The following is a 25,153-nucleotide window of genomic DNA, read 5'->3' as shown; positions in this document are numbered from 1 at the left end:
GGGAAAAGCAAAGCAACTAGGAATGTACAAGTGAAGAATGAGACTGGAGAACCAATCAGGAGTACATAAGGCTGAGGTGGACATAGGGAAGTAGATAGGTTACCTTAAAATAGCACATGAATTCACCTGGCTTCCTTTTGACTATGAGTCAGGTTATTCCCTCCTCTTTCCCCCACACCTTAGAGGGACCAGCCCAAAGGGATTCCTAAAGTGGACATTTTCCTTCTTCTTCAAAAAGTAACAGGTACCACATCTCTTCTCATTTATATCTTTTTTTATTACCATTGAGACCTCAATAGAATGAACATCTTGGTTTTCTTTGGGCTAACACATTCTATGATGCCCTTGATTCTTGGCTCCCTTCCATCTGATATTGTTGCTTGTATTTAAAATTGACATGATTATTAATATTTTAATCACAACACAAAACTCCATTAATATATTAGTGTTACAAAAGTATACAATTCAATCTATACTGTGTTTAGAAAAGTCACAAAATCTTTCTATCCTCTCATTTCTAAAACAAGGATAATAAAATAAAGATTATTGTATCAATTAAGACAAAATAATCTTTACAAATATATACAAATGTGAATGTACTTCATAAATCATAAATTTATTGATATCCACCAAGGCATCAAGATTAGTATTATCATTTTTCTTCACACTAAAATAATTAAACCAGTTTAATAGGAATTTGATTTTTCTTTCAGCATTACAGAGACGTAGCTTAAAGTTCTTTTTAAAAACTCAGCAGATATAAGAAGAGCATTCTAGACTCACTGTATTTGAAAGGTTCCCTCATTTTTCCTGTATTCAAATATTGAGGTACTGTGGATCACCCTGCTTCCCCAAGAGGTTGATATGAATCTGACTCCATATTAGTCAGGAAAAATAATTCTAAAACTTCACCTGATAAGGTGTTGTAACACTTATATGTATACTATAGTATATCACATCTGTCCAGAAATAACCAAAGTTGACCGACAAGCCATGGTCAGGTAAGGAAGGAGATACCACTAATATGAAAACAGATATTTAAGGTCCTCAAGTAATTATTTTTTGAGGGTAGGAGGAGGGGATTTGCTTTTTGAGGCCCTACACTGTTCTTACTAGTAAACTAGATTATTTCTGTTCTGGATGATAGTTTTCTTGTTTTGATTTATCAACTTGAATCAGGTCTCCTGAGTTCCTAACCTAATTTCCTGTTTGTTTACAAATATACATGCAAATATTTCTCTCTATATTTCTAATCCTAATTTAGTTAAGAGGATTGGCTACTTAGTTGTCCTATTGCTGGATAATCTAGACCTACTGAGGATGCTCTTCAGTGGATCAACAGAATGATGAAACTAAAAGGCATAGTAAATAGGGAGCTAGTATGCTATCAGGAGGACCTGCATTCAAATCCTGCCTCTTAAACATTAGCTTTGGGACTCACAAATTAATTAACCTCTAGGTGGTCCCAGGAAACCCTCCAAGACTACAAATTGGAAAGCAAATTGGTACTAATCTGTATTGCTACAGGAAGTTTCCTCTCTAGGAATTCCCTATGCTAGTGAAATCACAGGTCTAGTGGCTTTCTCCAAAAGATTAAGAAGTATTATCTTGTAAAAAGAGCACAGGATTTGGGGCCAGACAAGCTAGGTTTAAGACTCAGCTATTATCTCTGTTTGACCCTAAATAAGTTAATTTGCCTTAGTTTCCTCATCTGTAAAAAGAGGAGAAAGAACCAGATGCTTTGTAAGGCCCTTTGCAGCCCTATACTGTTGATTCTATGTCATAGCTCCTTCCCCTGCAACAACCCTTCTAGTCAGAACTGTGATTTGGAAATGTGGTCAAATCAAAACCTGAAGCTTTCTGAGTTCACTTGGGAACTTAAAGTGAACAAATCACTCTCATTGACCACTGGTGCTGAGTGCATACCAAAAGAGTCACAACCTTGGAATTATTATTTTACGTCGTTTCTCTAGTTTTAAGAGATTTAAAAAAAAAGAATGAAAGAACTCACAATGAACAGAAAACATGACGTTACTGACCCAAAATAAAATAGCAAGTGCTAATTAAGGAGCATTGGTTAATATGTGTTAGAGGACAGGAATTCCTGGTGATGCAATAGGCTCCATCCAGAAGCAGGGCACAGAAACCCTTTTCATAGGTTCTAAATCTGCAGCAGTAATAAAGCCTCCACACAGACAATCTGCTTAAGCAGGACGTCAGGCCTGCCTGCTAGGCGCTCGCTTTCCAGCTTCTCTGCTAAGATATTCAAATCTTAAGGTGTTTCTCATAGCTTTCTGATAGTGCCCATTTTCTGCATCAGTACGTCTGTAATGACGAAACATAAGCAAATAAAAGATAGGAGGGAAAAAACCCCTTCCCGATCCTTGCCTTGCTGGGGTGAAGCTATCTGCTTCTCCATTTCACTAATGGGAATTTCCTCTAAGGAAAAGAAAAGTAAGTATTAATTCTACGACCTAGAACAGGGATAATGGTTGCAGCATTACCTCTTTAAGTTGTCATGCCCTGATCTTTATTTCTTTTATTTAATAGGCAGGATTTTGAATCAATGTGTAGGCAGGCAATAACTTAGAATGGAAAATTCAGAGTCTTTAGGAGAGATATAAATGGATGAGAGATATAAATGGATTGTAGTGATGAATTATTTATCTGTTTTGCTTACTTAGCCAATTAACTAGCAGAATGGACATTGGAGATTTCACCTTTTTTGTTGTTATTCTGCACATTGTTCTAAATGGGTGAGACTCATATGAAAAAGCTAAAAAGATAACTGGAGAGAGATTTGAAATACTGCTTTCTACTCTATGGGGAAAATTAAAATCTAGATAAGAAAATCCACAACCAAAATAAATAGCAAATCTCCCTAGAAGTCTTAGAAGTTCTTATCCTGGTATCTTTGCATTAGTTAACAGCAATGGCATATTCTAAATGGGTATTGACTACAGTGCTCTAGCTTACTTTCTGATTCTTACAAAAACATTAGGAAGGAAAAGAAACTTTAGGATCTTAAATATTTCTATGGAACCAAGTTAGAACTATCACAGTGTTGGCCATGGGTAGTAAGGCTGATTGAAGGCCGTGGTAACCTGGGTGATAAGTTATGGTGGTATGTATAATGGGGAACATATAAGATGCATCTTAAAGAAATGCTTTGTTTTCAAAGGACCAATAGATCTGTCAAAGACCTAGGACTGTTCGTAGTTTTCTAATGTGTTCTGTAAATAAGTTTAGTACATTTAGATTTTCATAAATTAGATTTACACCGAAATATTTTTAATTGTCAGACTGACCCCACTTTTTTTCACTTCTTTTTCCATTTTGAGTCATACAATGAAAGATTTAGAGCTGGAAAAGATCTTACAGATTATCTGGTTCTAAATCCTTATTTCACAGGTGAGGAATACTGAGGTCTACAAAGGGTAAGTGGCTTGCTTAACTTCATAGGGGTAGTTAACAGATCCAAGAGAAAGAGAGCTTAGAACTTAGACAAAGCCAAGATACAAGAATATTTGTTATCAGTCATGTTTTTGACAGGGTTCCCTAACAGGAGACTAGTAAGCAATGTGAATAACTGGATCATTTTCTTAATCTTCTATATTGGGCTGTTAGACTTAGTGATAGGATGCTTAGTGAGGACCTTTAGAATAGGAACACTTAACTACTTAATCTTATTTATGGCAATCTGATGAAGCCTCAGAATAATATTTTTAAATGAATAAAATAAATTGCATAGGATTACAAAAGTAACCACTTAGATTAGAATATAGTTATCAAAGGGCAGTAAGGTAGTACAGTAGATAAAGTGCTACACTTGGCAGTTAGAGTCAAGAAGACTCATCTTCCTAAGCTTTAATCAGTTACTTCCTAATTGTGTGGCCCTGGGGAAATAACAACCCTTTTGACCTCAGTTTGCTCATCTGGAAAAGGATTTGGAAAAGGAAATGGCAAACACTCCAGTAATTGCTAAGAAAACCCTTAAATAGGGTCATGAAGTCAAACACAACTAAAAAAAGGGCTGCACATACATAGGTATTAAAATATTTTTGGAAAATGATTATGGATCCCAGCTTAAGAAGTTCTGCACTAACTCTTAAACCATAGAAGATTTTTGCTGAACTATCTGATTTGGCTGTCTACACTGATCAAATATTTGCAATAGTTCTTCATTTCATATGTGCTAGGCAGACTTGACTTCTGAAATGCAGAGTAAAGTGATTTGACTCGATTGTTTTTAGTAGTAGCTGGATTTTTTTTTTAAACTTAAAGGTAAATCTGACAGAAGACAAACAATAAGGATTCTCATACCCATCAGTTTCTCTAGCACTGTATTTTACCTTGGCACTTTTGTGATATCGACATCTTTAAGAAATAGGTTTTACTTTGTTTAGGAGAAAAATACCAGAAATTGGGGTTGAGACACTGGGATTTTAATCTCACTTTTAACATTTAATTATGCAATATTGGGCAAGTCCTTTAACCCCTCTCAGGTTCAATTTCCTGTTTTCTAGATCAAAAGTTATTACATTTATAATATCTATAGCATAAGGTAACTGTGGAAAAAAGGACTTTATAAACCTGAAAGTGTTATATAAATATCAATTATAATTTATCATAAACTATGGGAACATAATAAAGAAACATTAGACACACTAGAATAGAATGTTCTTTGACTCTGCGACACCTTGAATTCTGTAACTACCCAAATGACCGTGAAGAAGAGGTGTGTGAAGAAAGGAAGGTTGTATTGCTGGCTTTGCTCCAATCTCATGTTCTTCAAATGGCCTGTTAATGACAACTCCAGTCTGGTCTGACTGTTCATCCTCTAAAATTCTATAGGACTTAAATAGCAAGTAGTACATAATTTTCACTTGATTTTGTATCTAACTTTATAAAAAAAATACTTCATGTAATCCATTCGCCAAATCAAGTTGACCTCTTTACACACTTCCAAATTTATCATGTTTTCCTGTGTCTGTAATCAACTAGAATATCTTCTCTGATCCTTCCTATCAATCAAAAAATCTGATAATAAGCTATTGGCATTGCATAAATCTAATTAATTGAAAATGATATACTTCAAAATTTTAAGAATTCATGATCCAAAAGAATTATATGTGTATTTTTTCCATTAACATATATGTCAAATCCTCTATATCTTAATGAGTTGCTATGTTCTCTTTTCCCATAAAGAAAAGATTATTATCTAGTGACCAAAACCCAAATGAAATGACATTTTGAACTGGGTTGCACTTTGGATTACTGGAACATTACTGGTCCATTACTTAAAGCCTTTCTATCTTGAGAGAATCAACTAGAACTTATACTTTAATAGATTTTAAAAACCTAGCATCACTTTTCACACTCTGAAGAAACTATCACTCTACTGGGCTACTTAATAGAAATTAATGTAAAGTACTATACACAATCAAAAAAAAATCAAGCATATAATATACGTTTAAGATGTGGCCAGAAAATGATTCATTTGATATTAACTGAATCTCATTAACTGAAAACTCATTAAAAGTCATCAAGACTATAAAAATACAAAAAATTTCTTTAAAAAGATCAAAAATTGTCAGTATGATATGGCAACCAAAAAAGCTAATGAGCTTTTGTTGCATTAATAGAGTTTATATGTCAAAGGTGGTATTGATTTTACCATATTCCTGGTTAGATTGCAAATGTTTTATTATGTTCAGTTTCAGGTATTTTATAATAGTATATCATTGGCAGGTTGGAATGTATCTTTAGGTAGATAAGGCTGATAAGGGTTCTCAAGACTAGATTACATAGTGTGTTCAAAGAAACTAGAGATGTTTAATCCCCAAAGAGAATAAGATACAGGTGTAACTAACATCTTATCAAACCTCAAAATTTGAAGAGCTATCATGCCATGAGGTAGCAGGAAGGTCAAGAAAAGCTACGTTAAAATCTTATTTTACATATGGTATGAACTTAGCATTTCATTTAATGGCTTCCTTTTCTTCTTTCGTTTCTTTTCTTTTCTTTTCTTTTCTTTTCTTTTCTTTTCTTTTCTTTTCTTTTCTTTCTTTCTCTCTCTCTTTCCCCTCCATATACACTACATATGTATATAATATATGAATATATTATATGTATTTTATACATATACACACATACATATATGCAAGCCTAAAGTTTGATATAAATTTAGTAGCTATATGATATAACTCTAAACAAGTCACCTAACATCTCTGAATGTGTTATCTTCTCTGTAAACTAAGGAATTAGAATTTAATAATCACTAAGAATTCTTCTAAGTCTAGTTTCATCCTATGAGAAGAGGGATTGTTGGATCCATGATGACAGAACTAGGAACAAAAGATAGGAATTATAAAGACTTAATTAAGCTCAACACAAGGAAAATTTTCCCCATACTTAGAGATGTCCCAATGTACTGTCTCAGGAAATGATGAGCTCCTCAACTCTAAAGCACTTCTAGAGGAAGCTTAGTTAATTCCTTTATGATATAATGGAGAGGATTACTATTCCAGACATAAATTGAACTAGATAAGTGGTGTCAAACTCAAATACAAATAGGTCTACTAAATCATATATAAGAATTCCTATGAGCAGAATAATGACTTAAAATTGTACATCTTTAAAGAGTCTTTTTTTATTCAGACACCAAATACATTAAAATCATAAAGGAACTACATTATAACCTGATTCAGGATACATTTGAGAGTGTTGTAAGTGGGCAAAATGTTTGACACTACTGAACTAGGTGACCATTGAGAAGCTTTGCGTTCATTCAATTCAGTAAGCATTCATGAAGGTGATTGTTGTGCTGGGTAAAATGCAAAACTTAAATACATACTTCTTACTCTCTTAGAAGTTAAAACCTATTTAGATTCTGTGACTCTACTAACTCTGACCCATTCTTCAAAGCCAAGATCAAATGTTGTCTCTTAGGCAATTTTCTTTTCCTAGTCCCACCAGAATTTCTCTTTCTTTCTCTGTCTTCTGAAGCATTTAACTAGTTAGTGAATCACTTCCTTGTGACATTTACAAATTAGTTATTTTTAATATGTCTATATCTACATGTAGATATAGTTGATATAGATACCCTCTGTGTAGGCATATTTTCCATTCTTCCAAGGCATTGTTGAGTTTTATATTTCTTCTCCCCACAAGATGTAGAAAGTTTTTTAGCATACCAGGTATTCAACTAATTTTAATTGTCTGAGTTGCTAAGCCTGGAGTCTAAGCAATTCTACTATATCTCTGTTGATTATTTTCTATGTAATAATAATAATCTATAGTTATATAAAGTACAATAAAGATTGAAAAATATTTCAAATATATTTCATTTAAGTATATTTCATTTCATTTGGGTTTCATGTCAACCCAATAAAGTTGATGTCACTGATACTATTATTCCTGTTTCACAGAAGATGAAATTTAGGTTGAGTTGTTAGTTGATTTTCCTATGGTTACCCAGCTAAGCCTTTCTGACACCAAATACAACACTCTGTTCACTCTACTATGTTGTCTTCCTCCAGCCTAACTAAATATATATTTCATAGCTTCTGACCTTCTTCTCTGATCAAAAAGATTTAATGAAATTGACATAAGGTGGATTTATGTTTATTTTCAATTAACATATATTTTCTAAACTCAACACATATTCTTAGACAAATATAACAACTCTATCCATGTCCAAATATGTGTCATTCTATACTTTGAATCCATAACCTTTCTGTCAAGAAGTAGGTACAATTTATGATCAATGTGTAGTTTAATGTCATTTAATGATATGAGTTGAAGTTGTTTTAGTCAGTTAGCTTTCTTACTTTCTCTAAAGGGGAAATTAGAAATAGGGAAATTGGAAAAGCTATTACCTTAAGGAAGTTCTTTGTTCTGACATTTTTGTAGACTTAACCAAATTTTTCCAAATGACACTGGATAGGGCCACAAGTGAATTATCCTTAATTAATTTCTTAATAGCCAAACAGAAAATATATGTTCTGATGTATATTCAAAGCAGATTGGTAAGCCTTTTTTAATCTTTAATTTTTTTTGTTTTACATTTGCCATGACTTCCCCTATTATAGAGAATTCTGTTGCCATCAAGTTGAAATCTTATTCCTTCAGACATTTTTAACAATTAGTTCAGGAAAAAAAGATTTTGTTGAGGCAATTTGTTTTAGTGAAATGTTAATTTTGTCCTTTCATATATCTATAAAATGGCTACATTGATTTAGCACAGATCCTAGAAATGATGCTACATTTCCTGAGACCAATGACCACCAAAGAGTCATTAGGAGCCAAATTCATTCCAAGTCATTCCAAGTCTTGTTATTTGTGATTAGAATATATGTGTGATTGAAGTTGCTGTGGCAAAATCACTTTAGTGACTGATAATTAAGGTTTTCAGTGACCCTTTGTTATTGAGACTATAGTACTAAAGACAAATAGGCACTGCCTGAATTCTTGGCCAGTTGTTATCTAGTGAGAAGCACAGAAATTTCTTTATTAACCTGTCTACATCTTCCCCTTCTTTTGCCTTTTCCACCCCAAATCTCTCTAAGTGATAATATACTTGGGATCTGCTAGGTATTAGCAGTAAAGTGCCTTGAAGCTGAAAGTGACATATTAAAGATAAAATGAGAATTACCAAGCATATTGACTATGAAGGAAATTCTTTTCAAAAATGATTATTTAATGTTTTATTTTTCCACAGTCATATGTAAAATAATTTTTAACATTTGCTTTTAAAACTTTGAGTTCCAGATTCTCTCTTTTCCTCTTTCTCCAGTCCCTTCATTGAGAAGACAAATGGAAAGTCATGCAAAATATTCCATAAAAGTTATGTTGTGAAAGAAAACATTCACCTTCCCCCCACCAAAAAAAAAAACCTTAAGAAAAATAAAGTAAAAAGAAAAAAAACTATGCTTCAGTCTGTTTACAGACACAATCAGTTCTTTCTCTGGGTATGGATAGCATTTTCCACCATAAGTCATTTAAAGTTGTCTTAGAGCATTGTATTGCTGAGAATAGCAATCATTCACAACTGACCATCTTACAATGTTGCTGTTACTTTTTATACAGTACAATTCACTTTGAATGAGCTCATGGAAGTCTTTTTAAAAAGTTTTTCTGAGAGCATCCTGATTATCATTTCTTATAGCATTATAACATCCCATTATAATCACATACTACAAATTGTTCGACCATTCCCCAGTTGTTGGGCAACCCCTCAATTTTTAATTCTTTCCCCTGAAAAAAGAGCTGAGAAAAACAAAAAAATTTTATACATATAGGTGCTTTTTCTTTTTTTTTTTTTTAATCTTTTTTTGGGATACATGCCTATTACTGGTATTTTTCCAAATTACTCTACAGATTGGTTGGATTCATTTACAATTCCACCAACAATGCATTAATATTTCATTTCCCCCATAGTTCCTTCAATATTTGTCATTTTTTTCTACAATCAATAGTGGGGTCATTTTTTTCTACAATCAAAAGTGGGATCATTTTTTTCTATGTAGCTATAAATAGCTTTGATTACTTCATCTGAAAATGGTTCATAAGTTTTGATACTTTATCAATTGGGAAATGGCTCTTATTTTTTATAAATTTGACTCAGTTATGTATATGTTTGAGAAATGAGACTTTTATCAGAGAAATTTACTTCAGAATTCTTTTCACAATAACCATTGCTTACTTATTTCCCTGTTTATTCTATATTTGCCTTCCTTTCACGTTGTCACTCCTCAAAAGTGTTTTGCTCTTGACGATCCCCTCCCCCAATATGCCCTTTCTCCTATCACCCTTCCCCTTTTCATCTCCCATTCCCCTTCTACTTTCCAGCAGGGTAAGATAGATTTCTGTACTCAATTGAGTGTGTATGTTATTCCCTCTTTGAACCAATTCTGATGAGAGAGAGATTCATTTACTTCCCTTTCCCTCTACCTCTTTCCCTCCACTGTAAAAGTTTTTTCTTGACTTTCGTAATGGCAAATAATTTATGCCTTTTCTCTTTCTCCCAATACATTCCTCTCTTATCCCTTAATTTTATTTTTTTAGATACTATACTTTCATATTTAATTCACACCTGTGCCTTCTGTCTGTATATATTTCTTCTAACTGCCCTAAAAATGAAAATGTTCTTACAAGTTACAAGTATCATCTTCCAATTTAGGAATGTAAACAGACTAACTTTATTAAGTTCCTTATGATTTCCCTTTCCTGTTTACCTTTTTATGCTTATCTTGAGTCTTGTATTTGAAAGTCAAATTTCAGCTCTGGTCTTTTCATCATGAATGCTTAAAAGTCCTCTGTTTCATTGAAATATATATATATTCCCAAGTATTATACTCAGTTTTGCTGAGGAAGTGATTCTTGATTGTAATCATTTGTTCTCTGGAATGTCATATTCCAATCCCTCTGATCCTTCAATGTAGAAGCTGCTAAATCTTATATTATTCTGATTGTGCCTCCACACTAGTTTTTGGCTACTTGCCATATTTTCTCTTTATCTAGGAGTTCTGAAATTTGGCTATAATATTCCTGGGAGTTTTCATTTTGGGATCTCTTTCAGGACATGAGTGGTAGATTCTTCCAATTTCTATTTTTACCTTCTAGTTCTGGAATATCAGAACAGTTTTCTTGAAGATAATTGTTAGGTTCTTTTTTATCATGGCTTTCAGGTAGTCCAACATTTCTTAAATTATCTCTCCTGGATCTGTTTTCCAGGTCAGTTGTTTCTCTAATGAGATGTTTCATATTGTTTTCTATTTTTCTTTCTTTTGGTTTTGTTTTATTGTACCTTGATTTCTCATGTAGTCATTAGCTTCCATTTGCTCAATTCTAATTTTTAAGGAATTATTTTCCTCAGTGAGCTTTTGTACTTTCTTTTCCATTTGGCTAATTTTATTTTTAAAAACTATTCTTATTGACTTTTTGTATTTTCTTTTGTGTCACTCTAATTTCTCTTCCAAATTTTGCCTCTGCCTCCATTATTTGGGTTGTAAAATCTCTTTTGAAGTTTTCCTGGCCTAAGACCAATTCTTATTTTTCTTGGAGGTTTGGGATGTAGGGGCTTTGACTTTGTTATCTTCTTCTGAGTGTGTGTTTTGGTCTTTCTTATCATCATAGTAACTTTCTGTGGTCAGAATTTTTTTCTCTTGTTTGCTTATTTTAATAGCCTATTGCTTGACTTTGAACTCCTTGTTAAAAAATAGGGCTCTGTTTCCAAAGTGGAAGATTTAATGTCCCAAGCTTTCAGGAGTTTTGTGTAGCTATTTCCAGAGAGCCTACTAAGACCTTGGAAATTTTAATTCTTCCAAGAAGATAGGATCTAAAGTGAATTGTCCTTACTCTTCTTCTGGCAAAAGACTCTAAGCACCTTTTTTTGCCTTGGAATTATAAGGATTCCCAGTCCCCTATGGCTGTAAACTCTAATATACTACTGCTCCCCCTCCTCTTGAGACTGTAACCAAAGACTGTATCCCTGATCTGAATATGGATTAAGCAACAGAGACCAGCATCAGTGTTCATAAAGAGACTTCTATAATCTTCTTCTGACTAGCTGTTTGATCCCTTTACCATATGTGAACAGAGACTTGCAGAAACAGTTGTTGCTGATTCAGAGGCTCCCAATGTCTGCTCCCGGTTTGCAGAGCTAGTAGCCTGTGCTGCTTTGTAGCCCACTCTCACCCTGGTGCAATCTTTCCTATTTACTTTCCAAGTTGTCTTTGGCTGGAAAATTGCTTCATATCATCTTTTTTTTTTTTTTTTTTTTTTTTAAATGGGTTCAGACACTCTACAATTTGTTTAAAGTTAAAATAAAAACTAAAGTAGCTGTATGTTCTCTTCTCTTCATCAACAATACTAACAATATGAACAGTGTATAAAGAGAAAATATCAATTAAGCTCATTGGTTGCTAATTGCTAATGTCACTTCAGTTTTATGTGTACATGGTTGTATATATAAAAGTTCTGTACATCTGTACATGATCTTCTCTTTTTTTGAAATAATCTTCTCTGAGACTGTCTTGTTTTTCTCTTATATCCTTAACACTCAGCAATAACTTTGCTATAGTAAATACTTAATAAATTATTTTGCATTTATTCATTTCTTTGTGCTAATTACATTTTTTCTAAGAAATGGTAATCATTGTAGTTGATATCTTTGGGAGTCAACAGTTTATTTTCAAGGTTAAGTTGGAGCTATTGTAATGGGAACATGTTTTCTTATTCTAATCCTTTTTTCTAATTAGTTGATTACCATTAGTAGTTGTTTATTGAAAATTTTGCCAAAATTTGGTTGCTCAGAAAAGTTCATCAGTATTGTACAACAATTTCACAATGGCATTCTTGCCTGAGTTCTGGATAATGGATGATATCCTCATCATTTCCCAATCACCAATGGAGTAAAACAAGGCTGTGTATTTGATCCTGTGCTTTTTAACATGATGTTTTCAGCCATGTTGTCATATACCTCCACCGAGAATAAATAGATCAATGTCAGCTAAAACAGATAGTAAATTCTTCAATTTGAAAAGACTGCAAATGAATATTTCAAAGTGAAGGGAATATTGAATATGCAATCTCTGAAGTTTAGATGCAATAAAATATGGTTTAATTCTCTGCTGCTTGTGCTAATTTTGACCTAACAATGAACAATAAGAAAACATGTGTTCCATCAACTAGCACCACACCATCCATATGTGGAACCATCAGTTATACCAAATGGAGAAGTTTTGAATGCTGTACATAAGTTCACTTGCCTTTTACTTTCCAAGTATGTACACATTGATAATTAGGTTGACACATACATTGCCAAAACCATCTCAATGTTTGGGAGATTTCCAAAGGAAAATATGACAGACAAGAATTATTAGACTCCCAAATACTAGACTACCAAAGTCTACAGAGCCCAAGCCATTGTGCAGACCTCATTATTGTACACCTTTGAAATCTGGACAGTAAAGCCATGCCAGAAAACTGAAATGCTTCCATTTAAATTGTCTTAGGAATATTCTGAAAATCACCTGACAGCTTAAGGTTCCAAACACTGAGGTCCTTTCGGAAACTTAAGTGATAAGCATTCAAACTCTACTACAGAGAGCACAACTCTATTGGGTGGGCCACATTGTTCAAATGCCAAATGTACAGTTGCCAAAAAGAGAACTCATCCAGGGCAAGTGTTCACATGGCAGTTAGAAAAAGTGATACAGGACACTCTCAAGAGTGATCAAGTTTCTCTTAAGAACTTTGGGAGATACTGGCATAGGATCATTAGTATCTTGTGCCCTCATTAGAGAAGGTACTGTGTTTTATGAGCAAAACAGAATTGAAGCAGCTTAAAAGAAATGCAAGATACACAAATTTAGAGAATCTGCTCCAAATATTCACATAGATTGTTTGTCCCCAATCTATGAGAGGGTATTCCAGCTCATATTGGTCTGATCAGCCACAGTCGATTACTCTGCAATTTGACTCCAACATAGTGATGTCATTTTCATCCTCTTCAAGAATGAAGAACAACATATTTATTTCCCCACTTTAATCTATCTGTACAATCCAGACATGAAGTCAGAAAGCTAATTCTGAAATGGCTGCTCTACTATTAACCAATCATTTCCTATAACCTAAGATGTATTTCCTATACCCTCTGCTTTGGTGGTCTCCCCCATTCCTGTAATTTCAAATATCATGCTACTCAAGAAGTTTCCCAAATTATGTATCTTGCCCTAAATTCCCTCTTGAAATCTTGTCTTCTGTCTCCTGAACATCTGGACATGTTTGCCCAGTTTGCAACTCATAGTCAGTATTTCTAAAATAAAATTCACTGCATTTCTTAGTTATTCCTACACCTTTCCCCCATATCTTCCTTTCTTGAAACTCTTCTGGTTCTATTTAGGAAACCATCATCATCTCAGTAACCCAAGTTTACAACCCAGAAATCATCTTTGATTCTTCTCCTTACTTCATCATTCTTCACTTATAATCTCTTGCCAAATTCTCTTCTGCTTCCAAAGCATTCCTTGCTTTCCCTCTCCTTCCATTCATATGGTGTCTACATCATACACTTTTTATGGAGATTTGTTAAAAACTATTGCAACTATTAAAATAGCTTTTTCATTGGTCTTTATGCTCTCAGCCAGCCTCTTTTTTTCTTTCTTTCTTTTGTTCTTTCTTTCTTTCTTTCTTTTTTTTTTATTGAGGCAATTGGGGTTAAGTGACTTGCTTAGGGTCAGACAACTAGGAAGTGTTAAGTGTCTGAGGTCAGATTTGAATTTAGATCCTCCTGACTTCAAGGCTAGTGCTCTATCCACTGCACCACTTAGTTGCCCCTGTCAGCTTCTTTTTAATATACATAGCTGTCACCACAATCTTTCTAAGGTAAAGTTTCAGCTATGTAACTTCACTCAAAAACCTTTAATGGTTCCCCTGTTTCTTTTAGGACTAGTATTCAATTCTCTCCATGACTTAACTCCAACTTATTTATTTGGACTATTAGCTGTCAGAAAAATTCAACATCCTTTCTATCAATTCTCTAGCAAAACTTATCTCCCTGGTATGTACTTCTCTTTTTTCCACTTCCTGAGCTCCTATGGAAATTCAAGACATAGCATAGGTGTCAACTTTTCTTTCTTTCTTTTTTAATAGCTTTTTATTTACAAATATATGCATAGATAATTTTTCAGTATTGACAGTTGCGAATCCTTTTGTTCCAAGTTTTTTCCCTCCTTCGCCCCACCCCTTCCCTCAGATGGCAGGTTGACCAATACATGTTAAACATGTTAAAGCTTAAGTTAAATACAATCTATGTATACATGTCCAAACAGTTATTTTGCTGTATAAAAAGAGTCGGACTTTGAAGTAGTGTACAATTAGCCTGTGAAGGAAATCAAAAATGCAAGCAGACAAAAATAGATAGATTAGGAATTCTATGTAGTGGTTCATACTCATTTCCCAGAGTTCTTTCACTGGGTGTAGTTGGTTCAGTTCATTATTGCTCTATTGGAACTGATTTGGTTCATCTCATTGTTATAGTGGACCACGTCCATCAGAATTGATCATCATATAGTATTGTTGTTGAAGTAAATAATGATTCTGGTCCTGCTCATTTCACTCAGCATCAGTTCATGTAGGTCTCTCCAGGCCTTTCTGAAATCATCCTGTTGATCATTTCTTACAGAACAATAATATTCCATAATATTCATATACCATAATTTATTCAGCCATTCTCCAATTGATGGGCATCCACTCAGTTTCCAGTTTCTGGTCACTACAAAGAGGGCTGCCACAAACATTCTTGCACATATAGGTCCCTTTCCTTTTTTTAAAATCACTTTGGGATATAAGCCCAGTAGTAACACTGCTGGGTCAAAGGGTAAGCACAGTGTAATAGCTTTTTGAGCATAATTCCAAATTGCTTTCCAGAATGGCTGGATGTATTCACAATTCCACCAACAATGTATCAGTGTCCCAGTTTTCCCACATCCCCTCCAACATTCCGCATTATCTTTCCCTGTCATTCTAGCTTATCTGACAGGTGTATAGTGGTATCTCAAAGTTGTCTTAATTTGTATTTCTCTGATTAATAATGGTATCAACTTTTCTATAAGACTTACCTCTGTTTCCTCAATTGTTTGTATTGTTTTTCCTCTTCAGATCATCTTTTATTATACTGTTTATATAACTTTCATATCCCATCAATGGAATGTAAGCAGCTGGGGACAAAGATTATGTTATTATTATCTATGTATTACTAGTGCCTTATACATAGGAAATATCAAACTGAAACTAGATTTGAATTCAGGAAGAAGAATCTTTTTGATTTCAGGCCAGGTACTTCCACTGTGCTACCTAGCTGTCCCCTCTTTTTCTTAAAATCAGAATTATATCAGTATGATAGCATCCCTACCATAGTTGTTCATGCATACACACATATTTTATTAGATGTTATTTTTATATTGCAGTCATTTCTGGGGGTGGAAGGTGAAATAGACCCCTTTCCCTTCTAAACTGAACCCTCTCTTCTTACTAAGAATAACAATTAAGTAAAAACTTCTTTATGACAACATATATAACACTTTGTTCAACTAGTTTGCTATGATAGGGAGGGCTACATGTTTCATTATTTGTTCTTCCAAATTATCATGAGCTTATGACAGGTTGTGTCCCACTCTGAAAATATGTCCCCTGGTAGTCAATCTTAGAGTAATGCATCTTTCTGGACAGAGCTAACATAGTCCCTAGAAGACAAGGATACAGTCCACCATTGCATCAAACTCAAGTCTTTTCCAGTTTGATGAAAACTTCCACAATTCATAGTAGTGTGTAGCCTTTGAGAAAGCAAAGTCACCTGAAACATGGAGATGAGATATCAGAATAGAAAACTGACTAACTATAGAGCTGTCCAAAAGAAAAATATGATACTGTAACAGATAGTGAATTTCCTATCATTGGAGATCATAAAGAAGAGGATAAATGACCATTCATTAGAATTCAGGTGATAGGTATTTCTTTTCAGCTATGGATTGGACTAGATGACCTTTATGGTCTCTTCCAACTATAAGGTTCTATGTTATTGTGAACTTACAAATACACATATAGCCACTTTTAAAGGATAGGGGCTATTCATAGATTATACAGGACTAAAATGAACATGGATAATATAGAGACCTTTTAGCTTAATATAAGGCAGTATTTCCTAGCAAATACAAATATTGCCTGGGGCGGGGGGAAGGGGGTTGGAGGGGGGGGCAGGAAGATCTGGAGTCCAGTCCCATGGTGTGCTTCTGGACAAGTCACTTAGCTTCTTAGAACCCCAAACAATTCTCTAAGACTACAAGTTTCAAAGAATATACTGACTTGTATTGATAAAAGAAATCCTCCCATTCAATAGCATGCAATGTTAATGGCATCACAAGTCCATTTTTAAGCCTATCCCTTTAACTTAAATAGACACGATTAAATAATTAGAGTACATACTTTTCAGTCCTATAGTGTAAAGCTATAGCTATAAATACAAATGGCAATTATTATAACACGGATTATAAATAGACACTTTTCTTAGGTCCTAGTGTAGGTAGGCATAAAGCCAAAACAAACAAACAAACAAAAAAAAACTCTAAAAGTAATTCCATTGAGAAAGTAAAAAGAGACAAAATATATGAGATTTTTAAAAATCCCAAGGGGTATGTTTAGCTTAAAAGATGCCCTCTACACTAGATCTTTTTAGATATCTTCAGCTGTTTATTTCTACCTCCAAAATCACCCTACATTTATATATTTTTATACAATTACTGTCATATACATTTTCTCTCTTGATGAGATAGGGAGGAAGGGAGGGAGGATGAGAAAGAGGCAGAAAGACAGACAGACAGACTCAGAGAGAGAGACAGAGAATTAACTTCCATTCTAGAGGCTTGGGAATGAAACTATGCCTTTCAAATTCTAAGCTAAGCCAGATGTGTTCAGATCTTGTAATGTGATCTTGAGATGAGCGTCTCTCAATGACCATGCCCTATAATCAACTGAAAACTTGATTCTTTGAGGCAGTCATGTGTTATATCATAGAAAGTGCACTGGTTCAGAGTCAGCAGACTAGAGTTCAAATCCAGGCTTCAATACACCTCATTTATGTGACTTTGAGCAATTCACTTTTCCTCTCTTGACTTGAGTTTGCTCATGTGTAAAATAAAAGGCTCAGACCAAATCATCTATAACAATCTTTTCATCTTCTTTCTTTCATTCATTCTATTGTTCTACATTCTACATTTTTTTTCATAAAACAAATTCTTAGTTTTATTTATTAATTCAATAGTTTTGTTTTGTTTTTTACTTTCAATTTTATCAATTTCTCCTTTTAATTTTGGAATTTCAAGTTTAGCATTTGATTGAGGGTTTTTCATTTGGTCATTTTCTAGCTTTTTAAGTTGCAAGCCCAATTCATTGATTTTCTCTTTCTCTATTTTATTCAAGTAAGCCTCTAAAGATATAAAATTTCTCCTTATTACCGCTTTGGCTATATCCCACAAATTTTGGTATGTTGTCTCATTGTTGTCATTCTCTTGGGTGAAATTATCAATTGTGTCTTGCTATTTCACCCATTCATTATTTTTTTATTACTATTATAGCTTTTTATTTACAAGATATATGCATGGGTAAGTTTTCAGCATTGACAATTGCAAAACCTTTTGTTCTAATTTTTCCCCTCCTTCACTCCCACCCCCTCCCCCAGATGGCAGGTAGACCAATACATGTGAAATATGTTAAAGTATAAGTTAAATATAATATATGTACACATGTGCATACAGTTATTTTGCTGTACAAAAAGAATCAGACTTTGAAATAGTGTACAATTAACCTGTGAAGGAAATCAAAAATGCAGGCAGATAAAAATAGAGGGATTGGGAATTCTATATAGTGTTTCATATTCATCTCCCAGAGTTCTTTTGCTGGGTATAGCTGGTTCAAATCATTATTCCTCTATTAGAACTGATTTGGTTCATCTCATCTCACAATTTATTCAGCCATTCTCCAATTGATGGGCATCCATTCAGTTTTCCAGTTTCTTGCCATTACAAAGAGGGTTGCTAGTAGTATATGAATATTATAGAATATTATTGTTCTATAAGAAATGACCAGCAGGACGATTTCAGAAAGGCCTGGAGGGACTTACATAAACTGATGCTGAGTGAAATGAACAGGACCAAGAGATCATTATATACTTCAACAATAATACTATATGATGATCAATTCTGATGGACATGGCTTTCTTCAATAATGAGATGAACCAAACCAGTTCCATTTGTTCAATAATGAATACACCTAGCGAAAGAACTCTGGGAATTGAGTGTGAACAACTACATAACATTTCCAATCCTTCTGTTTTTTTGTGCTTGCATTTTTGATTTCCTTCATAGGTTAATTGTACATTATTTCAAAGTCCAATTCTTGTGGGCAAAATAACTATGGATATACATATATTGTATTTAACATATACTTTAACATATTTAAATGTATTGGTCTATCTGCCACCTGGGGGAGGGGGTGGGGGGAAGGAGGGTAAAAATTAGAACAAAAGGTTTTGCAATTGTCAATGCTGAAAAATTATCCATGCATATATCTTGTAAATAAAAAGCTATAATAAAAAAGGGCTACTACAAACATTTTTGCATACATAGATCCTTTTCCCTCTTTTATGATCTCTTTGGGACATAGGTCCAGTAGAGATACTACTGGATCAAAGGGTATGTACAATTTGATAGCTCTTTGCATATAGTTTCAAATTGCTCTCCAGAATGGTTGGATCAGTTTACAATTCCACCAAATAGTGTATTAGTTAGTGTTCCAGTTTTCTCCCATCCCCTCCAACATTCATCAATATCTTTTCCTATCATCTTAGCCAATCTGAGAGGTGTGTATTAGTAATTCAGAGTCTTAATTTGCATTTTTCTGATCAATAGTGATTTAGAGCATTTTTATATGACTATAGTTTTAATTTCTTCATCTGAAAATTGTTAATATCTTTGACCATTTATCAAATTATACATTTATTAACTGTCCATTATTTGACAAGCTCTATGGTAGGTCCTGTGGAATATGAAAAAAAGTGGGACAGTCCATCTCCTTTACATTAGAATATCAACTCCTTATACATAAGAATAGTTTCATTCTTTGTAATTTCATCCCCAGAGCTTAAGAGAGTACTTGGCATAAAGTAGATGGTTAAATGTTAAATGATTGATTGATTATGCTCTAATGGGGGTGTGTGGAATATAACATGTTGAAAGAGAAATAAATATGGGAGATAAACAAATAAATAAATGCAAAGAGATTTAGGAGGATGAGAAAAAATTCTAAAGGCCTCTTGAGGCAAATGTGAGTACTGAGTCTTGAAGAGCTAAAGTTCTAAGAAGAAGAGGTGAAAAAGGAAAAAAAAATTCCAGGTACAGGTAAAAGCTGTAAAGACTTTTTAAACAAAGTCATTTCCTAACTGATAAATGGGCTAAAGATGTAGATAGGGAATTATCGAGATAGAAGCTATATTAAAAATGTTCTAAATCATTATTAATGTATAAATTAGAGCAAATCTTAGGTTCTATATCAATCAGATTGATGAAAGGCAGAAGAGGGGAGGGAAAAGTAGGGTAGATAGAGGAAGAGAAGAGATAAGAAAAGAGGAGAGGGGAGAAAAGTGAGAAAAGGAAGGAAAGAGAAAGATGGGAGAGAGAAAGAAATAGAATGCCAAATAGGAGAGGGAGGGATATATTAAAATGAGTATGATATAAAAATATAAAAATCAAAAGACATCTATAAAATAATGTTTTGAAAAATACAGACAGGAAGTGGAATTTACAGGGAAAAGCAAGTAGTCCAATTTGGCTGGAGCAGAGAGTACATGAGGTGGAGTAATGTAATCAGCCTGGAAAGATAGACTGGAGCCAGCTTATGAAGGGCTTGGAATGTCAAACAAAAGAGTTTGTATGTTATCCTAGAGGCAAGAGGAAAACATTGAAACTCCTTGAACAAAAGAGTAACATGGTTGGAACTATTCTTTTGCAGTATCAATTTAGCAGCTGTATATAATGAAAAGGAGAGAAATTGGATATAGGGAGACAAATTAGGAAGCTATGGCAATGATTTAGGTGGAAAGTGATTAAGATAGCAATGTAGGGAAGGTTAAAGAGAACTGTTGAAGTAAATTTAACAAGAACAGGACATTCACTGAAAAAGGGAAATGAATGATTAAAAAATTTGAGGATAATTCCTTAGTTTGAAGAGGACACTTAAGTGTCATAGTGGATAGAATGCTGGGTTTCCTGAGTTTAAATCTGGTCTCAAAAACTTATTAGCTATGTGACCCTGTAAATGTCACTCAATCCTATTTGCCTTAGTTTCTTCATCTATAAAATGAGCTGGAGAAGAAAATGGCAAATCATTCCAGTGTCTTTGTCAAGAAAACTCCAAATATGGTCACAAAGAGTCAGACATAACTGAACAACAATAACAGCAATCTTGGTTTCAAATTGACTGAAAGAGTGGTGATGGACTCACTGGAAATATGCAGCAGGAACAGAAGATGAAGAAAAAGGAGGAGGAAGAGGAGGAAGAGGAGTGAAAGGAGGAGGAAGAAGAAAAGGAGAAGCAGCAACTATAATTTATATATATTTTTAAGGCTTACCAAGTGTTTATAAATATCAGTTCATTTTATCCTCACAAAAACTTCATGGGCATGTGCAATTATTATTCAGTTTCATAATGAATAAAATAAAGTTGACTTGCACAGGGTCACATAGCTAATTAAATGTCTGAGGTCAGATTTGAATGTTTTCCTTATACTTAGAATATAGTACTTTAGCCACTGTCACCTAGGAGGCTTTTTTAAAAAAATAGAGAATCCAGATGAGTTTAGGGGGAAAGAGAAAAGCTGAATAGTATAATAGCAAGAATATTAGCTTTTGAGTAGAGAACTTGAGTTTTAGTCCCACCTTGGTGCTTATTAACTGTTCATCATTTTAGATAGGCCACAATCTGCACTTTAGCTTCCTTATTTATAAAATGAAGGAATTAGATTAAATTATCTTTGGGATATCTTCTAGACTTACAATAGGTAGAGATGTCCAAGAAACAATTAGAAATGTAGTTCTGGTTGAATGGACCTCAAGAGACAGATGAAAAATGGGTGTGTAGATTAGAGAGTCAGCTGAATAGAGATATTGGCTAAATCCATGGGAATATTTTGATAAGATACGTGTGTTCAGTTGTTTTTCAAATGTGTTTGACTTCATGACTCCATTTGGGGTTTTCTTATCAGAGATACTTAAGTGGTTTGGCATTCCTTCTCCAGTTCATTTTACAAGTGAGAAACTGAGGCAGATTTGCCCAGAGTCACATATTTAGTAATTATATGAGGCCAGATTTGAACTCAAAAAGATGAATCTTTCTGACTTTAGGCCCAATACTCTATCCACTGTGCCCTCTACCTAATTGCCCCATCTGGCACATAATAGATACTTATTGACTAACTTGATTATCAGATCAATTTTTACTAAAACATAAGTTGGAAAAAAACTTCTTAAGGCTCCAAAATAAATATTTGTCAAGCGAAAGAAGAAACATTTATTTGAGAGAAATGAATAAAGCTTATTTTTGAAATTTAACCAGTATTACTTGTTTGCAAAGATAGTAGGAAAATCGACAGACATATATCTTAAGCTATTTATACTTTAAAGTTGAATACTTCAAAATTTCTCATCCTTTTATAAGCCTCCAGGTCTCAGAACTCATCTCATTATGGCTTCTACCAAGATGTATGACCAGATGTCATTTACCCTGGTGCTTTTTCCCTCTCTCTTCCACACAGGCAACCCACCTAGGGCTAAGGGCCTTCCTGAACCACTCCACTGGAATGAACCCTGAGCCACAGATGATTTGATTGAGGATTTTAAGAGTGAACATCTCAAATATCCTCATCATTTTATAACTAGTCAGATCCCTCTTGTCTCAACTTGGATGTATATATATATAACAGAGTGGAGAGTAAGAAAAGGGAATAAATAGCATCAACATGGACCAGGTACTGTGCTAAGTGCTTTTTATAAATATTATTTCATTTGTTGCTCACAAGTAGGTGCTATTATTATTCCAATTTTATAGTTGAAATAACTGAAGCAAACAGGGTTAAGAGACTTGCTTAAGACCACATAGCTAGTAAGTTATTTGGGGCCAAATCTGAACTCAGTTCTTCCTAGTTTTAGGCTTAGAGCTCAATCCACTAGTCATATAAATACCACTCTCACCCTTTCTAATTCTGGATCAGGGATTGATAATTAAATCAATATTATCGCTGCAGTATAAAGGATATGGTTCTTCTCAAATTCCATGTAATAGACATCCTATGTTGAAGTTCCATTCCAAAGCTTCTAATTCACTTTCCATGTTAGTTCCATCCCCCAAGGCTCCTATCACACTGTAATCTACCCTGCCATTGTCCTCTCTGAAACTGCTTTTCTATGATTAACAGACTGTCTTTCATAAAAGACCCTGTGCCCTTCTCCCTAAAATCCCTTTGTACACATTTTTTTTATTTAATTTCCTATATATGTGATATTTCTTCTCAATAGCAAATTGATATCAGAGATGGTTTCATTTTTAATTTTGTTTCTCAAGCACCTAGCATAGTTCCCTGGACATAGTAGGCTTCTTAAATTTAAGCTAATTAAAGACAAATAAGGGATACAGATAAAAAAACATATACCTATAAATTATCATATATTAATCTTTACTAATGACTATTTAAACAATTTAAACCAATCAGCAATACATATTAATATAATTTAATAAATTATTATTGAATACTAATTATCTTCTAAGAATATTTTTAAGACATAGTGTCTGGATACAACAAACTGAAGGTTTTGGTAAGAAGACCAAACAGACACAGATGAAATGAGGATAAGTACTATATAAAGTAAAGTCTACATAGCTCTGTAATTTCATGTTAATCCACAACATTATAGGCATAGATATTAAGAACACATCAATATGGTTAAGGACCTGTGATTTCCTTGAGGTGGGAATTCATCTAAAACATCTCATTTTAGAGATCTGCCTGAGGCTTGAGCAGATTAGGTGATCTGCTCAAGGTCACACAGCTTGCTCCTGTCAAATGCAGTAAGTATCTAAAACTCAATCCAGAGCTCAATCCAGACCAGCACTCTATCCACTTTGCCTTGCTGTCCCTCATTTAAAGCACATAACATTTTCAATATACAAAAAGCACATTAACTGAATATGAATATATAACATAGTTCTTTTGTTCTTCAGACTACATTCATATAATTTCTTTTGATCTTTATAACATCTCTCTGAAGTTGCTAGATCAGGCATTATGTTCATTTGATAGATAAAACACAATAAGATTGTAAATTGCTTAAAGTCAAGCAACTTGTCAATATTATTATCAGAAGTGGAAGAACCATATTCACATATGCTAATGTTTTATATATGATCTTATGTAATGCTGATAGGTAGGTTAAGTAGTTTAGTGATGGAAGTTTCACTTATTACTTAGGTAACTCTTGTAGTTCCTACAATAGCTTAGATATGACTCAGTGTGCTAGGATTTGCATAAAAATCATTGTGCCCGTTTCTACTAGTCTAGCTTGCTATTCCACATCATACTTAGGTAATAGTTTTACATAGACTAGATGGAATACTCTACTATTATCTATTTGACCTGGGAAAGAATCCTGATTAGTATAAAGAGAAGAGGATGCAGTGATTAATGCTTTTCTCCTGATATCTACCTCAAATTTAACCACTTACAAGGTAGAATGATCATCTAGTGCTAATGACCTTTAAAACATATTACCATCATTATTTTAGTATTAATTTAAATAATTGGTAGGGACTACAGTAAAAGCACATGCATACCATAATAGGTGCAGGAAACAATAAACTTTGATTTTGTCTGAACTAAATTGCTAAAGGAATAATTGCCAAATTATCTTTGACACTTAAATTTCAATCTGGGTTATCTATCCATGTGAAAATCAGGAATCAAACTGATTTCGCTAAACTCAGAAAACTCATATTGTTTATTCTCTTAGAACTGTGGCTTTCCATTCCTAACTAGGGCAGTTAAGGGACTCTCATACTGCTCTTGACTCCCTATACCCTCTTAACATGAACTGGCAGAGAAATAAACTTAATAAATTCAGTAAAAAAAGCAATCTCACTCTATCAGTCTTAATGATTTTCAACCTTTCTAAGTATTAGATAATGAGAAATTAATTTTTTTAGGCAGAAAAATTGCTTTGTCTCACAAAATATTATCAGAATTCATGCAAATGTGGCATATTCCCTGTACTTAAAGATTAGTGCTTTTGTTAGTTTTTACTGAATAAAATTACAAAGTTGACAAGATAATCAGTCTCTGTGAAGCACCAGAAGAAATTTCAGAGCTCTATGGTTACTACTTTTACAGAAATGTCCTGACATATTTTCACCACCGGAGGGCAGCCATCTCTAAAAAACAGACGACTATTGTAGAATAGTGTAGTGTTTTCTAAGGCAGATTACAGGGTATCTCAGAAATCTGTTGACTCCTGGTGACAGCAGCATTAAATAGTGCTTTCTCCCCCTA

Source organism: Antechinus flavipes, chromosome 2 (assembly GCF_016432865.1).
Source record: "Antechinus flavipes isolate AdamAnt ecotype Samford, QLD, Australia chromosome 2, AdamAnt_v2, whole genome shotgun sequence".
Classification (NCBI taxonomy): domain Eukaryota; kingdom Metazoa; phylum Chordata; class Mammalia; order Dasyuromorphia; family Dasyuridae; genus Antechinus; species Antechinus flavipes.
Note: the sequence above shows the minus strand (reverse complement) of the source record.